Raw genomic sequence first — 19,226 nt, 5'->3', positions numbered from 1 at the left:
GGCGTAACGTGAAATAAACCAATCAGAGCGTCATCCAACATTCCCTTTAAAAGCAGGTGCGCAAGTTCCATTATGGATTGCTATTATGGCGTATTTACCAGGCGCACGCCAGGAGCGGTTCACAGCCGAGGAGACTGATGTTCTTGTAAGAGCAGTGAAAGACAGAGAAGTTGTGTTGTATGAGGATGGGAGAAACCCACCCAAAATAGCGTCATGATTTCCGTCATCTCATGTGTTAATATTTTTTTAGTGTAACAATTTATGATTTGCAAAAATAACTGTTGCATCTGTGTAGATTACATGAGCAAAGTGTATGCGCGTTGTGCACGCTATACATTATGGTCAAGCATGCGCCCTTAAAACAGCATAATGAACAACGCGTTTGACTTTAGACTAGGTTTTTTCTGGTCAGTGGCGCAATTGTTTAATGGAACAGCAAAATAGCACCAGGGATTGTTTGCGCCGGAACAAGCCTCCTTTTTTGCGCTGAACCGCCCAGGGAGCGCAAGTTCATTCACTAGTTTAGCGACGTTCTTCTGTGGAGGGAAAAGCGCGCTTTGCGCAGGTGCAAAATAGGAATGACACATGCGTCGGTGTACAAAGTCAATTGCGCTGGGTGCAAGATAGGGCCCAAGGAGTTTTTCTCTTCCAGCTTTCCTGGACTATTGTATAGCACTCATAAATGATTAAATAAAAAATAATGGTAGTTATTAAGATTGATATGGTTTGGAATTGGTAAAATGTACTTGGAAAAAAATCACAATAAAACAATGTTTTCATGTTTAAGTTTGGAATATTAACTGACATGAATGAATGCTATATAAATATTGTTCATGTTAACATAATGTTTATAAATAAAATCTTATTGTACTGTGTTACTAAAGTTATATATATATATATATTAGTGCTGTCAAAATTAGCGCGTTAACGCATTCGATTAATTTGAAATATTTAACGCGTTAAAATAAAATAACGCAATTAACGCGGTTGCAGTTTTTTTTATTTCCAGTTGTGGCCTATGTATGTTCATCGTGCAAAGAAATATGGATAAGACCAAGGAAGGACTTTTAGACGGAAAGTTTCAGTATAAAACTCTGCCGGATTACTCTTCAGTCTGCCACAAGAAACATTATGACTGTATGACTGTAACAGTGCGTAAATCAGACCTTTCTGTAACGCTAACGTTAATAAGCTTAAACGAAAATAAAGAAATAATTGTGTAGCGGAGTATTTTTTGTACACGGTGCCGCGAACTGTCAATCACTCCTGTACGTGTGCATCACTGTCCTCCTCGCAGCTGCAGCAACTTGCGCTCTCTCTCTTCATCAAGCTTTAAAACAAAAAGGGGACAAAAAGATCATATTGTCTTTGTGCATAGGCTATAGATTAATTCGATAAATGAATATCTAAATTTGTGCCTTGCCGTCTACGGTATTTTTTTAGAACTTAGAAAAAAGATGCTGCAGCCAATGAACAGCCAGCGGGGGCTGCAGGACGACTCAACCTCCGCAGACAGTTTTTAATGTTTATCAGACAATAAATACTCAAGATTTTGCTTTAGTATAACTCACAACGAGTTTCACACACCTTCTCCGGCCACGTTGAGTTGTTGACACTTTACAGTGGGAAAAGCGACGAATGCGCTATTCACTTGTATAACTTAAGGGTGAATGGGTAATGTAGTTTCTGCTCTGGGTGGGATGAATTAGGAAGCTTGCATTGTGAAGGGCGCTCTGAAAATCGGCAGTGCAGGTAAAAGATTAAAACCTCTATTAAAACAGATGTCCAAATGAGCGTACCGGTACTCTACAAGCACGTTCTGGGCGCACGGAGAGGTGGCGGTACGCTCAAGAGCTATATTTGGAAGTGGCAGTACTGAGTACCGGTGCATACCGGCCAACTTAAAGCACTGGCAATGACTATACTTTGGAATTTTTTTGCAGTCCACTTAGAATTCAACATGGAAATCATTTTTGTTTTTTATTGGCATTGATTGTTTTGAAATTCAAATGGTACTTACATGCCTGTGTTTTTATTTCTGTAATAAATATGGCTTTCAAGCCAACAGTTAATTTGGAGGATATTGATGGTTTATTGCAGGTATGTTGTTTACATGAGAAAATCTGTGTTACAAGTTAAACAAAAATTCCAATAAACAATCATATTTTGAATTTAAATAGTTTCTTTGTCTTGAGTTTACATTAATTATTTACATTTTACATTTACATATCCAAAAAGTTTCAGTCTTTTAATTGCGATTAATCGCGATTAATCGCGATTAATTTTAAAAAATTGTGCGATTAATTAGTTAATTTTTTTTAATCGATTGACAGCACTAATATATATATATATATATATATATATATATATATATATATATATATATATATATATATATACATATATATATATATATATACATATATTTACATATACATATACATATATATATATATATATATATATATATATATATATATATATATATATATATATTGTTCTGTGAATGTGATTTTAAAGTCTAGATGATTCGGATTAACCCTTTAACTGCCGTATCCTTTAAAACCTCACTGCCAGAGGGATATTGTGAATGCATGTGCCCGCTGGCCACAGTTTACCTGATGCCACGGGGGGGTTATGGCATTGGTGGCTTGAGCCCGCCATCGCTGCTTGCAGCTATATTTAGGGCTCAAGCCCGAAGGGGCGAAGAGCCCTATTGTTCTTCTAAGGATTATTCTTGTTATTATTATTTTTATTTTTTATTAAACCTTCCGGGGTGTTTTGGGGGCCTTAACATGCTCAAAAACTCTTGAAAATTGGCACACACATTGGAATCTGCGGCCATCAGGACGCCGCAGAGGCTGGGACCCGGGCGTGGCACAGGGGCTCTACAGCGCCCCCTGGAAGACAGTCAGAATTCTTGAACCATAGCTCACACACACTTGCATGTATTTATATCAAACTCGGTACACTTATAGATCTCATTGAGCCGAACAACTTTCACACTTTATGTCATAGGCTCCGCCCAACAGGAAGTCAGCTATTCAGGGCTGTTTAAAAAAAGCATGCTCTGGAATTTGAAATACTCCTCTGAGGTTTTCAACCCGTTCGCCACGAAACTCGGTGAACATGATCTCAAGACATTGAGGATGAAAAATTGCGAGGGGATTTTTGATATCTCGAACGGTTTGCCCGTGGCGAGGCATGGAACTTATGGCGAGAAATGAGAAACAGGAAATGTCTAATAACATCCACATACATTTCCTGAATTTGATCAAACTTCATGGGTTTGTTCGTTGTATGATACCGATTGTATATATGTGGCTATTAAGAGTCAACGTTATAGCGCCACCAACTGGCAGCAGGAAGTGTGTCATTTTCCAAATGCTTTGAATTCAGCATCTTATTTTTACTCGATTTACTTAAAACTTCATCAGAATAATGACAAAACACGGCCGATGTAAATCTGTTGTGGGGATATTGATATCTGATATAGTGTTGCCATGGCAACGTGTCAAACTTGAATGTTCTGTTATGGTGAGTTTGAGGCAGACAACAAGCTCAGATTTACATGAAACTCAAAACACATATCAGTATTAGTGATAGCTAGACAATGGCAAAAGCTTTTAAAAGGGCGTGAAGGAGGCACTCTATAGCGCCACCTTTTGTCAAAAGTGGGGGGGGTTAGTTTTAGCTACAGACACCAAACTTGGTACATAAATTGTTCTTTTCAAGACGGACAACTTTCTAATTCACAGTCATCAGCTACGATCAACAGGAAGTCGGCTATTTTGATTTGAATGTGTATTTTTGAGATTTTACAGTTGTGAATTAATGAATACTCCTCACAGGGGAAGTACACTATACACACCAAACGTTGTCTACATGAAGAAAAAACATCGAGGAACTTAAATTGCGAACAGATTTTGGTTAGCTTGAACGGTTTTGTCGTGGTGATTTTTTGAAATGACAGTAAAAAGTGAAACATTAATCGTCTTGTATTTTTAAATTGCAGCTTCCAAACCTTTAAAAAACATTTTTAATTTAGAAAACCAGTGATTCTGAGGAAATATGCATAGTTTCATGACTTTACAGCACTGTATGATTAAAAGAAAATTAAAAAACTGTCAGACATCTGATCTCACTCTGTCACTCTGTGTGCTGACTCTGTGTGTGTGTGTGAGTGTGAGTGGGGGAGGGGTGTGAGCTGAGTGGCAGACAGATAGAGAGAGAGAGAGAGAGAGAGAGAGAGAGAGACTTAAACATCTCTTTAATCACCAGAAAAAAAAACTGTATTTTAAATAGTTATTTTTTTGTTGTTGTTGCTAATTGTGCTGTTATCATTACATCTTAAGAAATATCTTAGGCCTTATCCTTTTCTGACAGTTTCAGTGATTAAAAAAAATCCTAAAAAACCTTATTTGTGCTGCAAATAATAATTTCAAACTCATTTGATACTGACCTCTGTCACCCTGTGACATGACATTTATTTGAATTTACATAATCTCAAGGATGTAACAGTAAAACTGTTCAGCTCACAGATGAAGACTAAGCTTTAATGCAAGCAGAACTATTTCACAAATGCTTATAGGTTAATGAAATCATAACAAAACACTTTTAAATTATTTAAGGATTTGGTAACACTTTAAAATAATGTCTCAATTGTTAACATTAGTAAATGCATTGGTAACACTTCATAATAGCTGCAATTCTTAGCTAAGCATTAGTAAATAGTCAGTTCATGCTTTATATAGCCTTCTCCCAAAATTAATATTTTAGTAAGCATTTTATAAATACAGCTATAATTAAATTGTTCATGGTTTATATGCACATTTATTTTGAGGAGATTAAAGGCTGTAATCTCCCTAAAAAAAATGTAAAATAAAAAATAAAATAAATAAAATAAACAAACACAGAACTCATAAATATTTATTTCAAGATGCAATAAAAGAAAACTGTACACTTGAATTTATATATATATATATATATATATATATATATATATATATACACACACACACAATTGCATAAGTTTATATTTAAAAATGTTTAGCAAGTGTACAGCTAATAATAATAATAATGCATTTTATTTAGTTTTAGCTACAGACACCAAACTCGGTACTTAAATTGTTCTTATCAAGACGGACAACTTTCTAATTCACAGTCATAAGCTACGATCAACAGGAAGTCAGCTATTTTGATTTGAATGTGTATTTTTGAGATTTTACAGTTGTGAATTAATGCATACTCCTCACATGGGAAGTACACTATACACACCAAACTTTGACTACATGAAGAAACAACATCGAGGAACTTAAATTGCGAACGGATTTTGGTTAGCTTGAACGGTTTTGACGTGGTGATTTTTTGAAATGACAGTAAGAAGGGAAACATTAATTGTATTGTATGTCTAAATTGCAGCTTCCAAACACTTCAAGGCATGTTTTCATACAGAGATCAAATCATTATGAGGAAATATGCATAGTTTCATGACTTTACAACACTGTATGGATAAAAGAAAAGAAAAAACTGTCAGACTTCTCAACTGACATGATCTCACTCTGGCCACTCCGTCTGTGTGAGGAAAGGGAGGGGGAGAGGGAGGGGGAGTGTGAGTGTGAGGGGGTTGGTGACTGTGAATCTTTGGTGACTGACAGTGTGTGTGGATTGTAGGGAGGGGCTGTCTGGCAGAGAGAGAGAGAGAGAGAGAGAGAGAGAGACCTAATCATTCCTTTAATAATCAGGAAAAAAAATCTATATTTTAAATTGTTATTGTTTTTGTTGTTGCTAATGGTGGTGTTTTTTTCCTTTCATTACAGGTTAAGAAATCTCTTAGGCCTTATCCTTTTCTGACAGTTTTTGGGATTTAAAAACATCCTAAGAAGCCTTATTTGTGCTGCAAATTATAATTTCAAACTCATTTGATACTGACCTATGACAACCTGTGACATGACATGACATTTATTAATCTCATGGATGTAACAGTAAAACTCTTCAACTGACAGATTAAGCTGCAATGCAAGCAAAACTATTTCACAAATGCTTATAGGTCATTAAAATCATTACAAAACACTAATAAATTATTAAAGGGTTTGGTAACACTGTATAATAATGTCTAATTTGTTAACATTAGTAAATGCATTGGTAACACTTTATAATAACTGCACTCATTAGCTAAGCATTAGTAAATAGTTCATGATTATAAAGCCTTTTCCCTTAATAATAGTCATTATTAAGCAGGAATACATCTCTAATTACATTGTTCTTGGTTTAAAAGCACATATATTACAAAGGAGATTAAAGTTTCAGTTGTCTTATAAAATAAATCAATAAACACAACCCAGTTTGATTCAGAATTCAGAAATATTTATTTCAAGATGCAATAAAAGGAAACTGTACACTTGAAAAGGTTTTGAGCGATTCTTGAAGGACTAGCATCACCTTCAATTGTACGATGGTTTGAGGAATATATCTTCCAGATAGTACCGCCGCTCCCTATATGCAGAGTATGCAGTCTTCGTAGAGCACCAACTCCCAGAGGGGGCACCAGTTGCTCAAAAAAAACAAAACAAATATGCGCCATTCTCCTATCCGCGTTCGCGACCACTCAATAGCATTTGAGAAGAAAGACTTGTAGTCACAAAACAATTGTAATGTGTTCATATAGGTGTCAGCTACAATGCACACCTTATACATTTTTTATACATTTTAAAATAAAGTGTTACTAAAGTTATATATATTGTTCTGTGTATGTGATTTTTAAGTCTAGATTGGTCGGATTAACCCTTTAACTGCCACATCCCTTAAAACTTGATTGTCAGAGAGTTACTGTAAATGCTTATGCCCGCTGGGCACAGTTTTCCCGATGCCACCAGGGTTGCGTTGCACTGATGGCTTGAGCCCGACATCGCTGCTTGCAGCTATATTTCTTATTATTTTTTTTATTTTTTATTTAACCTTCCGGGGGTTTTTAGGGGCCTTAACATGCTCAAAAACTCTTGAAAATTGGCACACACATTGGAATCTGCGGCCATCAGGACGCCGCAGAGGCTGGGACCCGGGCGTGGCACAGGGACTCTACAGCGCCCCCTGGAACACCTTCAGAAATCTTGAACCATAGCTCACACAGACTTGCATGTATTTATATGAAACTCGGTACACTTATAGATCTCATTGAGCCGAACAACTTTCACACTTTATGTCATAGGCTCCGCCCAACAGGAAGTCAGCTATTCAGGGCTGTTTAAAAAAAGCATGCTCTGGAATTTGAAATACTCCTCTGAGGTTTTCAACCCGTTCGCCACGAAACTCGGTGAACATGATCTCAAGACATTGGGGACGAAAAATTGCGAGGGGATTTTTGATATCTTGAACGGTTTGCCCGTAGCGAGGCGTGGAAATTATGGCGAGAAATGAGAAACAGGAAATGTCTAATAACATCCACATACATTTCCTGAATTTTATCAAACTTCATTGGTTTGTTTGTTGTATGATACCGATCGTATATATGTGACTATTAAGAGTCAACGTTATAGCGCCACCAACTGGCAGCAGGAAGTGAGTCATTTTCAAAATGTTTTGAATTCAGCATCTTATTTTTACTCGATTTACTTAAAACTTCATCAGAATAATGACAAAACACGGCCGATGTAAATCTGTTGTGGGGATATTGATATCTGATATGGCGTTGCCATGGCAACGTGTCAAACTTGAATGTTCTGTTATGATGAGTTTGAGGCAGACACCAACCTCAGATTTACATGAAACTAAAAACACATATCAGTATTAGTGATAGCTAGACAATGGGAAAAGCTTTTAAAAGGGCGTGAAGGAGGCATGCTATAGCGCCACCTTTTGTCAAAAGTGGGGGGTTTAGTTTTAGCTACAGACACCAAACTTGGTACATAAATTGTTCTTATCAAGACGGACAACTTTCTAATTCACAGTCATCAGCTACGACCAACAGGAAGTCGGCTATTTTGATTTGAATATTTAAATTGAGCTCTGATTTAATGCATTCTCCTCAGAGGAAATGTTCACTATACTCACCAAACTTTGTCTACATGTTGAAAAAACATTGAGGAACTTAAATTGCGAACGGATTTTGGTTAGCTTGAACCGTTTTGTCGTGGTGATTTTTTGAAATGACAGTAAAAAGGGAATCATTAATTGTCTTGTGTTTTTAAATTGCAGCTTCCAAACACTTAAAAAAAAATTCATACAGAGATCAAATCATTCTGAGGACATATGCATAGTTTCATGACCTTACAACACTGTATGATTAAAAGAAAATAAAAAAAAACTGTCAGACATCTCAACTCACTCTGTCCCTCTGTTTGAGCAATGTATGTGTGCTGACTGAGTGCATGTGTGTGTGTGAGTGTGTGTGTGAGAGTGGGGGATGGGCATGAGCTGAGTGGCAGACACAATGAGAGAGAGAGAGAGAGAGAGACTTAATCATCTCTTTAATCACCAGAAAAAAAATGTATTTTAAATTGTTATTTTTTGTTGCTGTTGCTAACATTGCTGTTTTCATTACAGCTTAAGAAATCTCTTAGGCCTTATCCTTTTCTGACAGTTTCAGGAATTAAAAACAAAATTCTAAAAATACTTATTTGTGCTGCAAATAATAATTTCAACTCATTTGATACTGACCTATTCCATCCTGTGACATGACATGTATCTACATTTTTAAAATCTCATGGATGTAACAGTAAAACTGTTCAGTTCACAGATCAAGACTAAGCTTCTTTCACAAATGCTTATAAGTCATTAAAGGATTTAATAACACTGTAAAATAATGTCTAATTTGTTAACATTAGTAAATGCATTGGTAACACTTTATAATAACTGCACTCATTAGTAAATAGTCAGTTTATGCTTTATAAAGCCTTGTCCCAATATTAATAGTCAGTAGTAAGCAGTTTATAAATACAGCTATAAATAGCTTGTTCTTGGTTTATAAGCACATTTATTAAAAAGGAGAGTAATCTTTTCAGTTATCTTCCTATGAAAAATAAAAAAAATAAAAATAAACAAACAACAACACAGATTGATACAGAACTCAGAAATTTTATTGTGGATTTATGATAAAATCAGCATGTAAAAATGAATTCATACTCCTCCGAGAAGATATAAGTAGTTCACACCAAACTTTTTCAACATGATGCTAATATACTGAAGATGTTAAATTGCGAATGGGTTTAGGATACCTTAAATGGTGTGGCCATAGCGATTTATTAAAGTAACATAAAAAAATACAATAGTTATTTTACGATATCTTTAAAATTTTTCATTTCAACTCTTCATAATTTTTTATATATGTAGAAGTCATCATTTGAAGGAAGCACAGTAAGTTTCATAGCTTTATCATTTTCAAGAGCCAGCATAAAATTAAAACTATCATAACTTATAAATCAAGCTTGCAATTCTTAGTACCAATAATGGCCACCAGATGGAGCTATAGGATTACTTTTAAATAATTATTGTAGAAACGAGTATAATTTAAATCATTTATAGAAATCTTTCAAAGAAAAATAATATGAATTTTATGTATTTACTGATAAAATGACCCTCACTTAATTAGAATAACAAGCTGAAGTATTGTGAACTGTATATCAATCAATCAATCAATCAATCACCTTTATTTATATAGTGCTTTAAACAAAATACATTGCGCCAAAGCACTGAACAACATTCATTTGGAAAACAGTGTCTCAATAATGCAAAATGATAGTTAAAGGCAGTTCATCATTGAATTCAGTTATGTCATCTCTGTTCAGTTGAAATAGTGTCTGTTTTAATTTGCAATCAAGTCAACGATATCGTTGTAGATGAAGTGACCCCAACTAAGCAAGCCAGAGGCGACAGCGGCAAGGAACCGAAACTCCATCGGTGACAGAATGGAGAAAAAAACCTTGGGAGAAACCAGGCTCAGTTGGGGGGCCAGTTCTCCTCTGACCAGACGAAACCAGTAGTTCAATTCCAGACTGCAGCAAAGTCAGATTGTGCAGAAGAATCATCTGTTTCCTGTGGTCTTGTCCTGGTGCTCCTCTGAGACAAGGTCTTTACAAGGGATCTGTATCTGGGGCTCTAGTTGTCCTGGTCTCCGCTGTCTTTCAGGGCAGTAGAGGTCCTTTCTAGGTGCTGATCCACCATCTGGTCTGGATACGTACTGGATCCGGGTGACTGCAGTGACCCTCTGATCTGGACACAGACTGGATCTGGTGGCCACGGTGACCTCGGAACAAGAGAGAAACAGACAAATATTAGCGTAGATGCCATTCTTCTAATGATGTAGAAAGTACGGTGTTATGTGAAGTGTTCCGGTTCCAGTTTACCTAATTAATGCAGCCTAAAAATCCTTTAACGGATTTGGATATTAAAAGCATATTAGTATGTTATGTGTATGCCAGGAATTTCTTATATTAAGAAATAATTATTTATAGGCTTTATGGACAGATAAGTTTTGAGTGACTCTTGAAGGTTCAGCCCCACATCCTCTTTTACCACTGTTTAAAGAATTTATCTTACAGAACAGGTGCGAATGAATTTTGGATAGCTTGAATGGTTTTGTCGTCAAAAAAATGTACACATAGAAGACAAGTCATTCTGAGGAAATATGCATAGTTTCATGACTATACAACACTATATGGATGATAGAAAATTAAAAAACTATCAAACATCTGATGTAACTCTGTCCCTCTGTCACTGTGGGTAATGTGTGTGTGTGTGTGTGTAAGTGAATTAGGTGTGAAACTATCAGGGAGCATTTAGTCTCCAGCGCCAACATTTTACAGAACTGCCACTTTCCTGGAGTCTCCAGAATTACTCTGTGTCAGGTTCTGAGAGATCTAAGATTCAAAAAAATGATTTAATTAGAATACCATGAAGTATTGTGAAATACTATATATTAAGACTTTATATATAGGCTTTATGAACAGATTAGAGTGACTCGTGAAGGACCAGCACCACCTCCTCTTGTCCGATGGTTTGAGGAATATATCTTCCAGAATCCGGGATTAAGATTTAGGAGCTCTTTTTTATTCCACCTCCTTTCCTGAAAGTCTGTCTTGCAGAATTGACTAAAAATTAATCTTCACATTAATTCCTAATTATTTTGCAATTCTTTTTGTCAGTTCTTCTTGACCTGTTTTTTTCTTCTTCTTTTCTGACCTCATGACCCAGTCAGCATTTTTTGTACAATGGCCAAGTCTTAACTTATCAATTTCTGTATTGCATTTGTGTTTGATATTTCTCACAGGCTTTACAGAGTTAAAACTCTTTTTTTAGCGCATTTCATCTGTAAAAGAAAACATGCCCAATAATTCTGCACACATGAATATAAGGAGTTTTTCTCTTCCAGCTTTCCTGGACTATTGTATAGCACTCATAAATGATTAAATAAAAAATAATGGTAGTTATTAAGATTGATATGGTTTGGAATTGGTAAAATGTGCTTGGAAAAAAATCACAATAAAACAATGTTTTAATGTTTAAGTTTGGAATATTAACTGACATGAATGAATGCTATATAAATATTGTTCATGTTAACAATGTTTAGAAATGAAATATTATTGTAAAGTGTCACTAAAGTTATATATATTGTTCTGTGAATGTGATTTTAAAGTCTTGATGATTCGGATTAACCCTTTAACTGCCATATCCTTTAAAACCTCACTGCCAGAGGGATATTGTGAATGCATGTGCCCGCTGGGCACAGTTTACCTGATGCCACCGGGGTGGCGATGGCATTGGTGGCTTGAGCCCGCCATCGCTGCTTGCAGCTATATTTAGGGCTCAAGCCCAAAGGGCGAGAGGCCTATTGTTTTCCTTAGGATTATTTTTTATTATTATTATTATTATTTTTTTCCAACGTCTCGGGGGCTTTTGGGGCCCTTAACGTGCTTAAAAAGTCTTGAAAATTGGCACACAGATTGGAACCTGCGGCCATTAGGGCCGGGCAGAGACTGATACACGGGCGTGGCACAGGGGCTCTACAGCGCCCCCTGGAATATGGAGGGCCATATATCATACATTCTTGCTCGTAGACGTATGAAACTCGGTACACATATAAATCTCATCAATCCAAACAACTTTTGTATTGCATATCATAGGCTCCGCCCAACAGGAAGTTGGCTATTTAGGGTTTAGTATTCAAATTTTTCGTCAAAGTTGTGGGGGCTTTTGGGGTCCTTAACATACTCAAAAACTCTTGAAAATTCGCGCACACTTTGGAATCTGTGGCCTTTAGGAGCCTGCAGAGGCTGGGACCCGGGCGTGGCACAGGGGCTCTACGGCGCCCCCTGGAACACAGTCAGAAATGTTGATGTATAGCTCACACATACTTGCACATATTCATATGAAACTCAGTACACATATAGATCTCATCGTGCCGAACAACTTTTGTATTGCATGTCATAGGCTCCACCCAACAGGAAGTCAGCTATTTAGAGTTATGTAAAAAGCGCATGCTCTGGAATTTGAAATACTTGTCATAGGTTTTTTTCTCGATTGCCGCCAAACTCGGTCAACATGATCTCAAGACACTGGGGATGAAAAATTGCCAGGGGATTTTTGATATCTCGAACGGTTTGCTCGTGGCGAGGCGTTGAAATTATGGCAAGAAATTAGAAACAGGAAGTGTCTAATACCATCCACATACATTTCCTGATTTTAATCAAACTTCATCAGATTATTCGTTGTATAATGTCGATCGCATATATGTGACTATTAGGAGTCAAAGTTATAGCGCCACCAACTGGCAGAAGGAAGTGTGTCATTTTCAAAATGATTTGAATTCAGCATCTTATTATTACTCGATTTGCTTCAAACTTCATCAGAATAATGTTAAAACACAGCCGATATAAATCTGCAAGGGGGATATTAATATCTAAAAAATTGTTGCCGTGGCAACATGTCAAACTGGAATACTTCTCAGGTGATTTTGAGGCAAATAACATACTTAGATTTTCACAAAACTCTGAACACACATCAGTATTTCTGATAGGAACTTAAATTGTGAATGGATTTTGGATAGCTTGAATGGTTTTGCCGTGGTGATTTTTTTAAATGACCTTACAAAGGGAATCATTATTGTATTTTTAAATTGCAGCTTCCAAACACGTCAAATAATTTTTTCATACAGATGAAAAAGTCATTCTGAGGAAATATGCATAGTTTCACGACTTTACAACACTGTATGGATAACAGAAAATTAAAAAACTGTCAGACATCTCATCTCACTCTGTCCCTCTGTTTGAGTATATGTGCTTCAGACTTCCATTGTCTGAGAGAAATAGCGCCCCTACAGGTTAAATTCCCGAACTTTTACTTTCACTTTTAAATCGGTTAAAAATACAAACAAATACTTAGATTTAATTCACACTGACAAGCTAAACCAACATATCTGATTATTACCGGTTCAGGGCTCATGGATAAATTATTTCTGGCCAGAGATATGTGAGCAATAGGAGAGATGAATCACCGCTGTGACCACGAGCGTCTGGAGTAAAGAGCTCAGAAAAAACTAATTTATTCCTGTTTTAAAGCTTTTAAAAATAAATTATTACAGCGATATCACACAATCAAGCAATTAGAACACACCAAGAGCTAAATTAAGATGTTTTTGAACTGTTTGTGTGAAAATGAAATATTTGTGGCTGCCTATCTGAAATCACCGCCTCCGATCAGCGCGTACAGTGTCCAGCTCAAAACAAACGAATTTATTCTTGTTTAAGAGCTTTTTTAAATAAAATATTACCACAAATGCACACAATAAACCCATTGTAACACAACAAGAGCTAAATGCAGGTGTTTGTGACCTGTTTAAGTGTGCAAGACTATTTGAAAGCGCGACTGGCAGAATAACATGTATCTCTGGAGCTGCAGGATTCTGGCTTTCGTCGTACGAACGAACACATCACGGACAAGATTATTTCAAAATACATAATAGCTTGGCGAATATAAACGAAAACAGCCACGTGAACATAAACTGGATCTAATGGATTTGAATATTAAAGTGACCACATTTACCACTTGTTTCTGTCTTCAATTTTAATCTATATAAAAAAGGAAACTCATTCGACTTGGCTGCTTTTTTAATGTGTGCGTATTTATTTATTTATCTTTTTATACATTTTGTATAATTTCATAGTTTGTGTATTACAATTATAAAAACAAAAATAAAATTAGCCACTCACATAGAAATAGCTTAGGCCTTAACCTTTTTCTGACAGTTTTAGGGATTTTTAAAAATCCTAAAAAAACCTTATTTGTGCTGCAAATAATAATTTCAAACTCATTTGATACTGACCTATGACATCCTGTGACATTATATTTATTTTAATTTACATAATCTCATGGATGTAACAGTAAATCTGTTCAGCTCACAGATCAATACTAAGCTGTAATGCAAGCAGAACTTTCACAAATGCTTATGAGTCATTTAAGGATTTGATAACACTGTAAAATAATGTCTAATTTGTTAACATTAGCAAATTCATTGATAACACTTTATAATAACTGCACTCATTATTAAATAGTCAGTTCATGCTTTATAAAGCCTTGTCCCAATATCAATAGTCAGTAGTAAGCAGTTTATAAATACAGCTATAAATAGCTTGTCCTTGGTTTATAAGCACATTTATTAAAAATGAGAGTAAGTTATCTTCCTATGAAAAATAAAAGATAAAAATAAACAAACAACAACACAGATTGATACAGAACTCAGAAATTTTATTGTGGATTTATGATAAAGCCTGCAAATGAATTCATACTCCTACTCATACTACTCCATACTCCTTTTTCAACATTATGCCTATATACTGAGATGTTAAATTGTGAATGGGTTTAGGATAGCTTAAATGGTGTTGCCATAGAGATTTATTAAAGTAACATAAAAAAATACAATAGTTATTTTACTATATCTTTACAATTTTTCATTCTAAATCTTCATAATTTTTTATATAAGTAGAAGTCCTCATTTGAAGGAAGCACAGTAAGTTTCATAGCTTTATCACTTTCAAGAGCCAGCATAAAATTTAAACTATCATAACTTATAAATCAAGCTTGCAATTCTTAGTACCTATAATGGCCACCAGAGGGAGCTATAGGATTACTTTTAAATAATTATTGTAGAAACGAGTATGATTTAAATCATTTATAGAAATCTTTCAAAAAAAAATGAATTGTATATATTTTACTGATAAAATGACCCTCACTTAATTAGAATAACAAGCTGAAGTATTTTGAACTGTATATTAAGAATAATTCTTTATAGGCTTTATGGACAGATAACGTTTTGAGTGACTCTTGAAGGTTCAGCACCACATCCTCTTTTACCACTGTTTAAAGAATTAATCTTACAGAATAGGTGTGAATGAATTTTGGATAGCTTGAATGGTTTTGCCGTGATGATTTTTTGAAATAATAGTAAAAAAGGAACCAGTAAATGTCTTTTTATTTTTTTAAAGTGCAGCTTCTAAACACTTAAAAAAAAAAATGTACACATAGAAGACCAGTCATTCTGAGGCATATTTCCTCAGAATGACTGGTCTCATGACCATAGTTTCATGACTATGCAACACTGTATGGATGATAGAAAATTAAAAAAAAACTATCATACATCTGATGTCACTCAGTCACACTGTCACTGTGGGTAATGTGTGTGTGTGTGTGTGTGTGTGTGTGTGTGTTAAGTGAATTAGGTGTGAAACTATCAGGGTGCATTTAGTCTCCAGCGCCAACATTTTACAGAACTGCCACTTTCCTGGAGTCTCCAGAATTACTCGGTGTAAGGCTCTGAGAGACTTAAGATTCCAAAAAATGATTTAATTAGAATACCATGAAGTATTGTGAAATACTATATATTAAGTCTTTATATATAGGCTTTATGAACAGATTAGAGTGACTCGTGAAGGACCAGCACCACCTCCTCTTGTTCGATGGTTTGAGGAATATATCTTCCAGAATCCGGGATTAAGATTTAGGAGCTCATTTTTATTCCACCTCCTTTCCTGAAAAGTCTTACTTGCAGAATTGACTAAAAATTAATCTTCACATTAATTACTAATTATTTTGCAATTCTTTTTGTCAGTTCTTCTTGACCTGCTTTTTTCTTCTTCTTTTCTGACCTCATGACCCAGTCAGTATTTTTTGTACAATGGTCAAGTCTTAACTTATCCATTTCTGTATTGCATTTGTGTTTGATATTTCTCATGGGTATTTCATAATTTTCGACCTTACAGTTTGAGTTAAAAGTCTATTTTAGTGCATTTCATCTGTAAAAGAAAACATGCCTAATAATTCTGCACACATGAATATAAGGAGTTTTTCTCTTCCAGCTTTCCTGGACTATTGTATAGCACTCATAAATGATTAAATAAAAAATAATGGTAGTTATTAAGATTTATATGGTTAGGAATTGGTAAAATGTGCTTGGAAAAAAATCACAATAAAACAATGTTTTAATGTTTAAGTTTGGAATATTAACTGACGTGAATGAATGCTATATAAATATTGTTCATGTTAACATAATGTTTATGAATGGAATCTTATTGTAAAGTGTTACTAAAGTTATACATATATATTGTTCTGTGAATGTGATTTTAAAGTCTAGATGATTCGGATTAACCCTTTAACTGCCATATCCTTTAAAACCTCACTGCCAGAGGGATATTGTGAATGCATGTGCCCGCTGGGCACAGTTTACCTGATGCCACCGGGGTGGCGATGGCACTGGTGGCTTGAGCCCGCCATCGCTGCTTGCAGCTATATTTAGGGCTCAAGCCTGGAGGGCGAGAGCCCTATTGTTTTCCTTAGGATTATTTGTTATTATTATTATTTTTCTTCAAGGTTTCGGGGGCTTTTGGGGCCCTTAACATGCTTAAAAAGTCTTGAAAATTGGCACACACATTGGAACCTGCGGCCATTAGGGCCGGGCAGAGACTGATACACGGGCGTGGCACAGGGGCTCTACAGCGCCCCCTGGAATACTGAGGGCCATATATCATACATACTTGCACGTAGACACACGAAACTCGGTACACATGTAGATCTCATCAAACCAAACAACTTTTGTACTGCATGTCATAGGCTCCGCCCAACAGGAAGTTGGATATTTAGGGTTTAGTATTCATATTTTTCGTCAAAGTTGTGGGGGCTTTTGGGGTCCTTAACATACTCAAAAACTCTTGAAAATTTGCGCACACTTTGGAATCTGTGGCCTTTAGGAGCCTGCAGAGGCTGGGACCCGGGCGTGGCACAGGGGCTCTATGGCGCCCCCTGGAACACAGTCATAAATGTTGATGTATAGCTCACACATACTTGCTCGTATTAATATGAAACTCAGTACACATATAGATCTCATCGTGCTGAACAACTTTCGTACTGCATGTCATTCGGCTCCGCCCAACAGGAAGTCAGCTATTTAGAGTTATGTAAAAAGCGCATGCTCTGGAATTTGAAATACTTGTCATAGGTTTTTTTGCCGATTGCCACCAAATTCGGTCAACATGATCTCAAGACATTGGGGATGAAAAATTGCCAGGGGATTTTTGATATCTCGAACGGTTTGCTCGTGGCGAGGTGTTGAAATTATGGCGAGAAATGAGAAACAGGAAGTGTCTAATACCATCCACATACATTTCCTGATTTTAATCAAACTGCATCAGATTATTCGTTGTATGATGTCGATCGCATATATGTGACTATTAGGAGTCAAAGTTATAGCGCCATCAACTGGCAGCAGGAAGTGTGTCATTTTCAAAATGATTTGAATTCAGCATCTTATTTTTACTCGATTTGCTTCAAACTTCATCAGAATAATGTTAAAACACAGCCGATATAAATCTGCTGGGGGGATATTGATATCTAAAAATATTGTTGCCGTGGCAACATGTTAAACTGGAATACTTCTCAGGTGATTTTGAGGCATATAACATGCTTAGAATTTCATCAAACTCAGAACACATATCAGTATTTATGATAACTAGACACTGGCAAAAGTTCATAAGAGGGCGTGGAAGAGGCACTCTATAGCGCCACCTTTTGTCAAAAGTGGCGGGGTTAGTTTTAGCTACAGACACCAAACTCGGTACAAAAATTTTTCTTATCAAGACGGACAACTTTCTATTTCACAGTCATCAGCTACGATCAACAGGAAGTCAGCTATTTTGATTTGAATGTGGATTTTTTTTTACATTTAGCTGTGAATTAATGCATACTGCTCAGAGGAGAGTAACACTATACACACCAAACTTTGTCTACATGATGCCAAAACATTTTAAACAACTTAAATTGCCAATGGATTTTGGATAGCTTAAACGGTTTTGTCGTGGTGATTTTTTTAAATGACAGTAAAAATGGAATTATTAATTTTCCTGCATTTTTAAATTCCAAACACTTCAAAACCTTTTTTCGTACAGAAAAAAAGTCATTCTGAGTAAATATGGATAGTTTCACGACTTTACAACACTGTATGGATAACAGAAAATTAAAAAACTGTCAGACATCTCATCTCACTCTGTCCCTCTGTTTGAGTATATGTGCTTCAGACTTCCATTGTCTGAGAGAAATAGCGCCCCTACAGGTTCAATTCCCGGACTTTTACTTTCACTTTTAAATCGGTTAAAAATACAAATAAATACTTAGATTTAATTCACACTGACAAGCTAAACCAACATATCTGATTATTACCGGTTCAGGGCTCATGGATAAATTATTTCTGGCCAGAGATACGTGAGAAATAGGAGAGATGAATCACCGCTGTGATCACGAGCGTCTGGAGTAAAGAGCTCAGAAAAAACGAATTTATTCCTGTTTTAAAGCTTTTAAAAATAAATTATTACAGCGATATCACACAATCAACCAATTAGAACACACCAAGAGCTAAATTCAGATGTTTTTGAACTGTTTGTGTGAAAATGAATTATTTGCGGCTGCCTATCTGAAATCACCGCCTCCGATCAGCGCGTACAGTGTCGAGCTCAAAACAAACGAATTTATTCTTGTTTAAGAGCTTTTTTAAATAAAATATTACCACAAATGCACACAATAAACCCATTGTAACACTACAAGAGCTAAATGCAGGTGTTTGTGACCCATTTAAGTGTGCAAGACTATTTGAAAGCGCGACTGGCAGAATAACATATATCTCTCGAGCTGCAGGATTCTGCCTTTCGTCGTACGAACGAACACATCACGGACAAGATTATTTCAAAACACAT

The sequence above is a fragment of the Carassius gibelio genome, chromosome B4, assembly GCF_023724105.1.
Source record: "Carassius gibelio isolate Cgi1373 ecotype wild population from Czech Republic chromosome B4, carGib1.2-hapl.c, whole genome shotgun sequence".
NCBI lineage: Eukaryota > Metazoa > Chordata > Actinopteri > Cypriniformes > Cyprinidae > Carassius > Carassius gibelio.
This window is presented reverse-complemented; position numbering follows the sequence as displayed.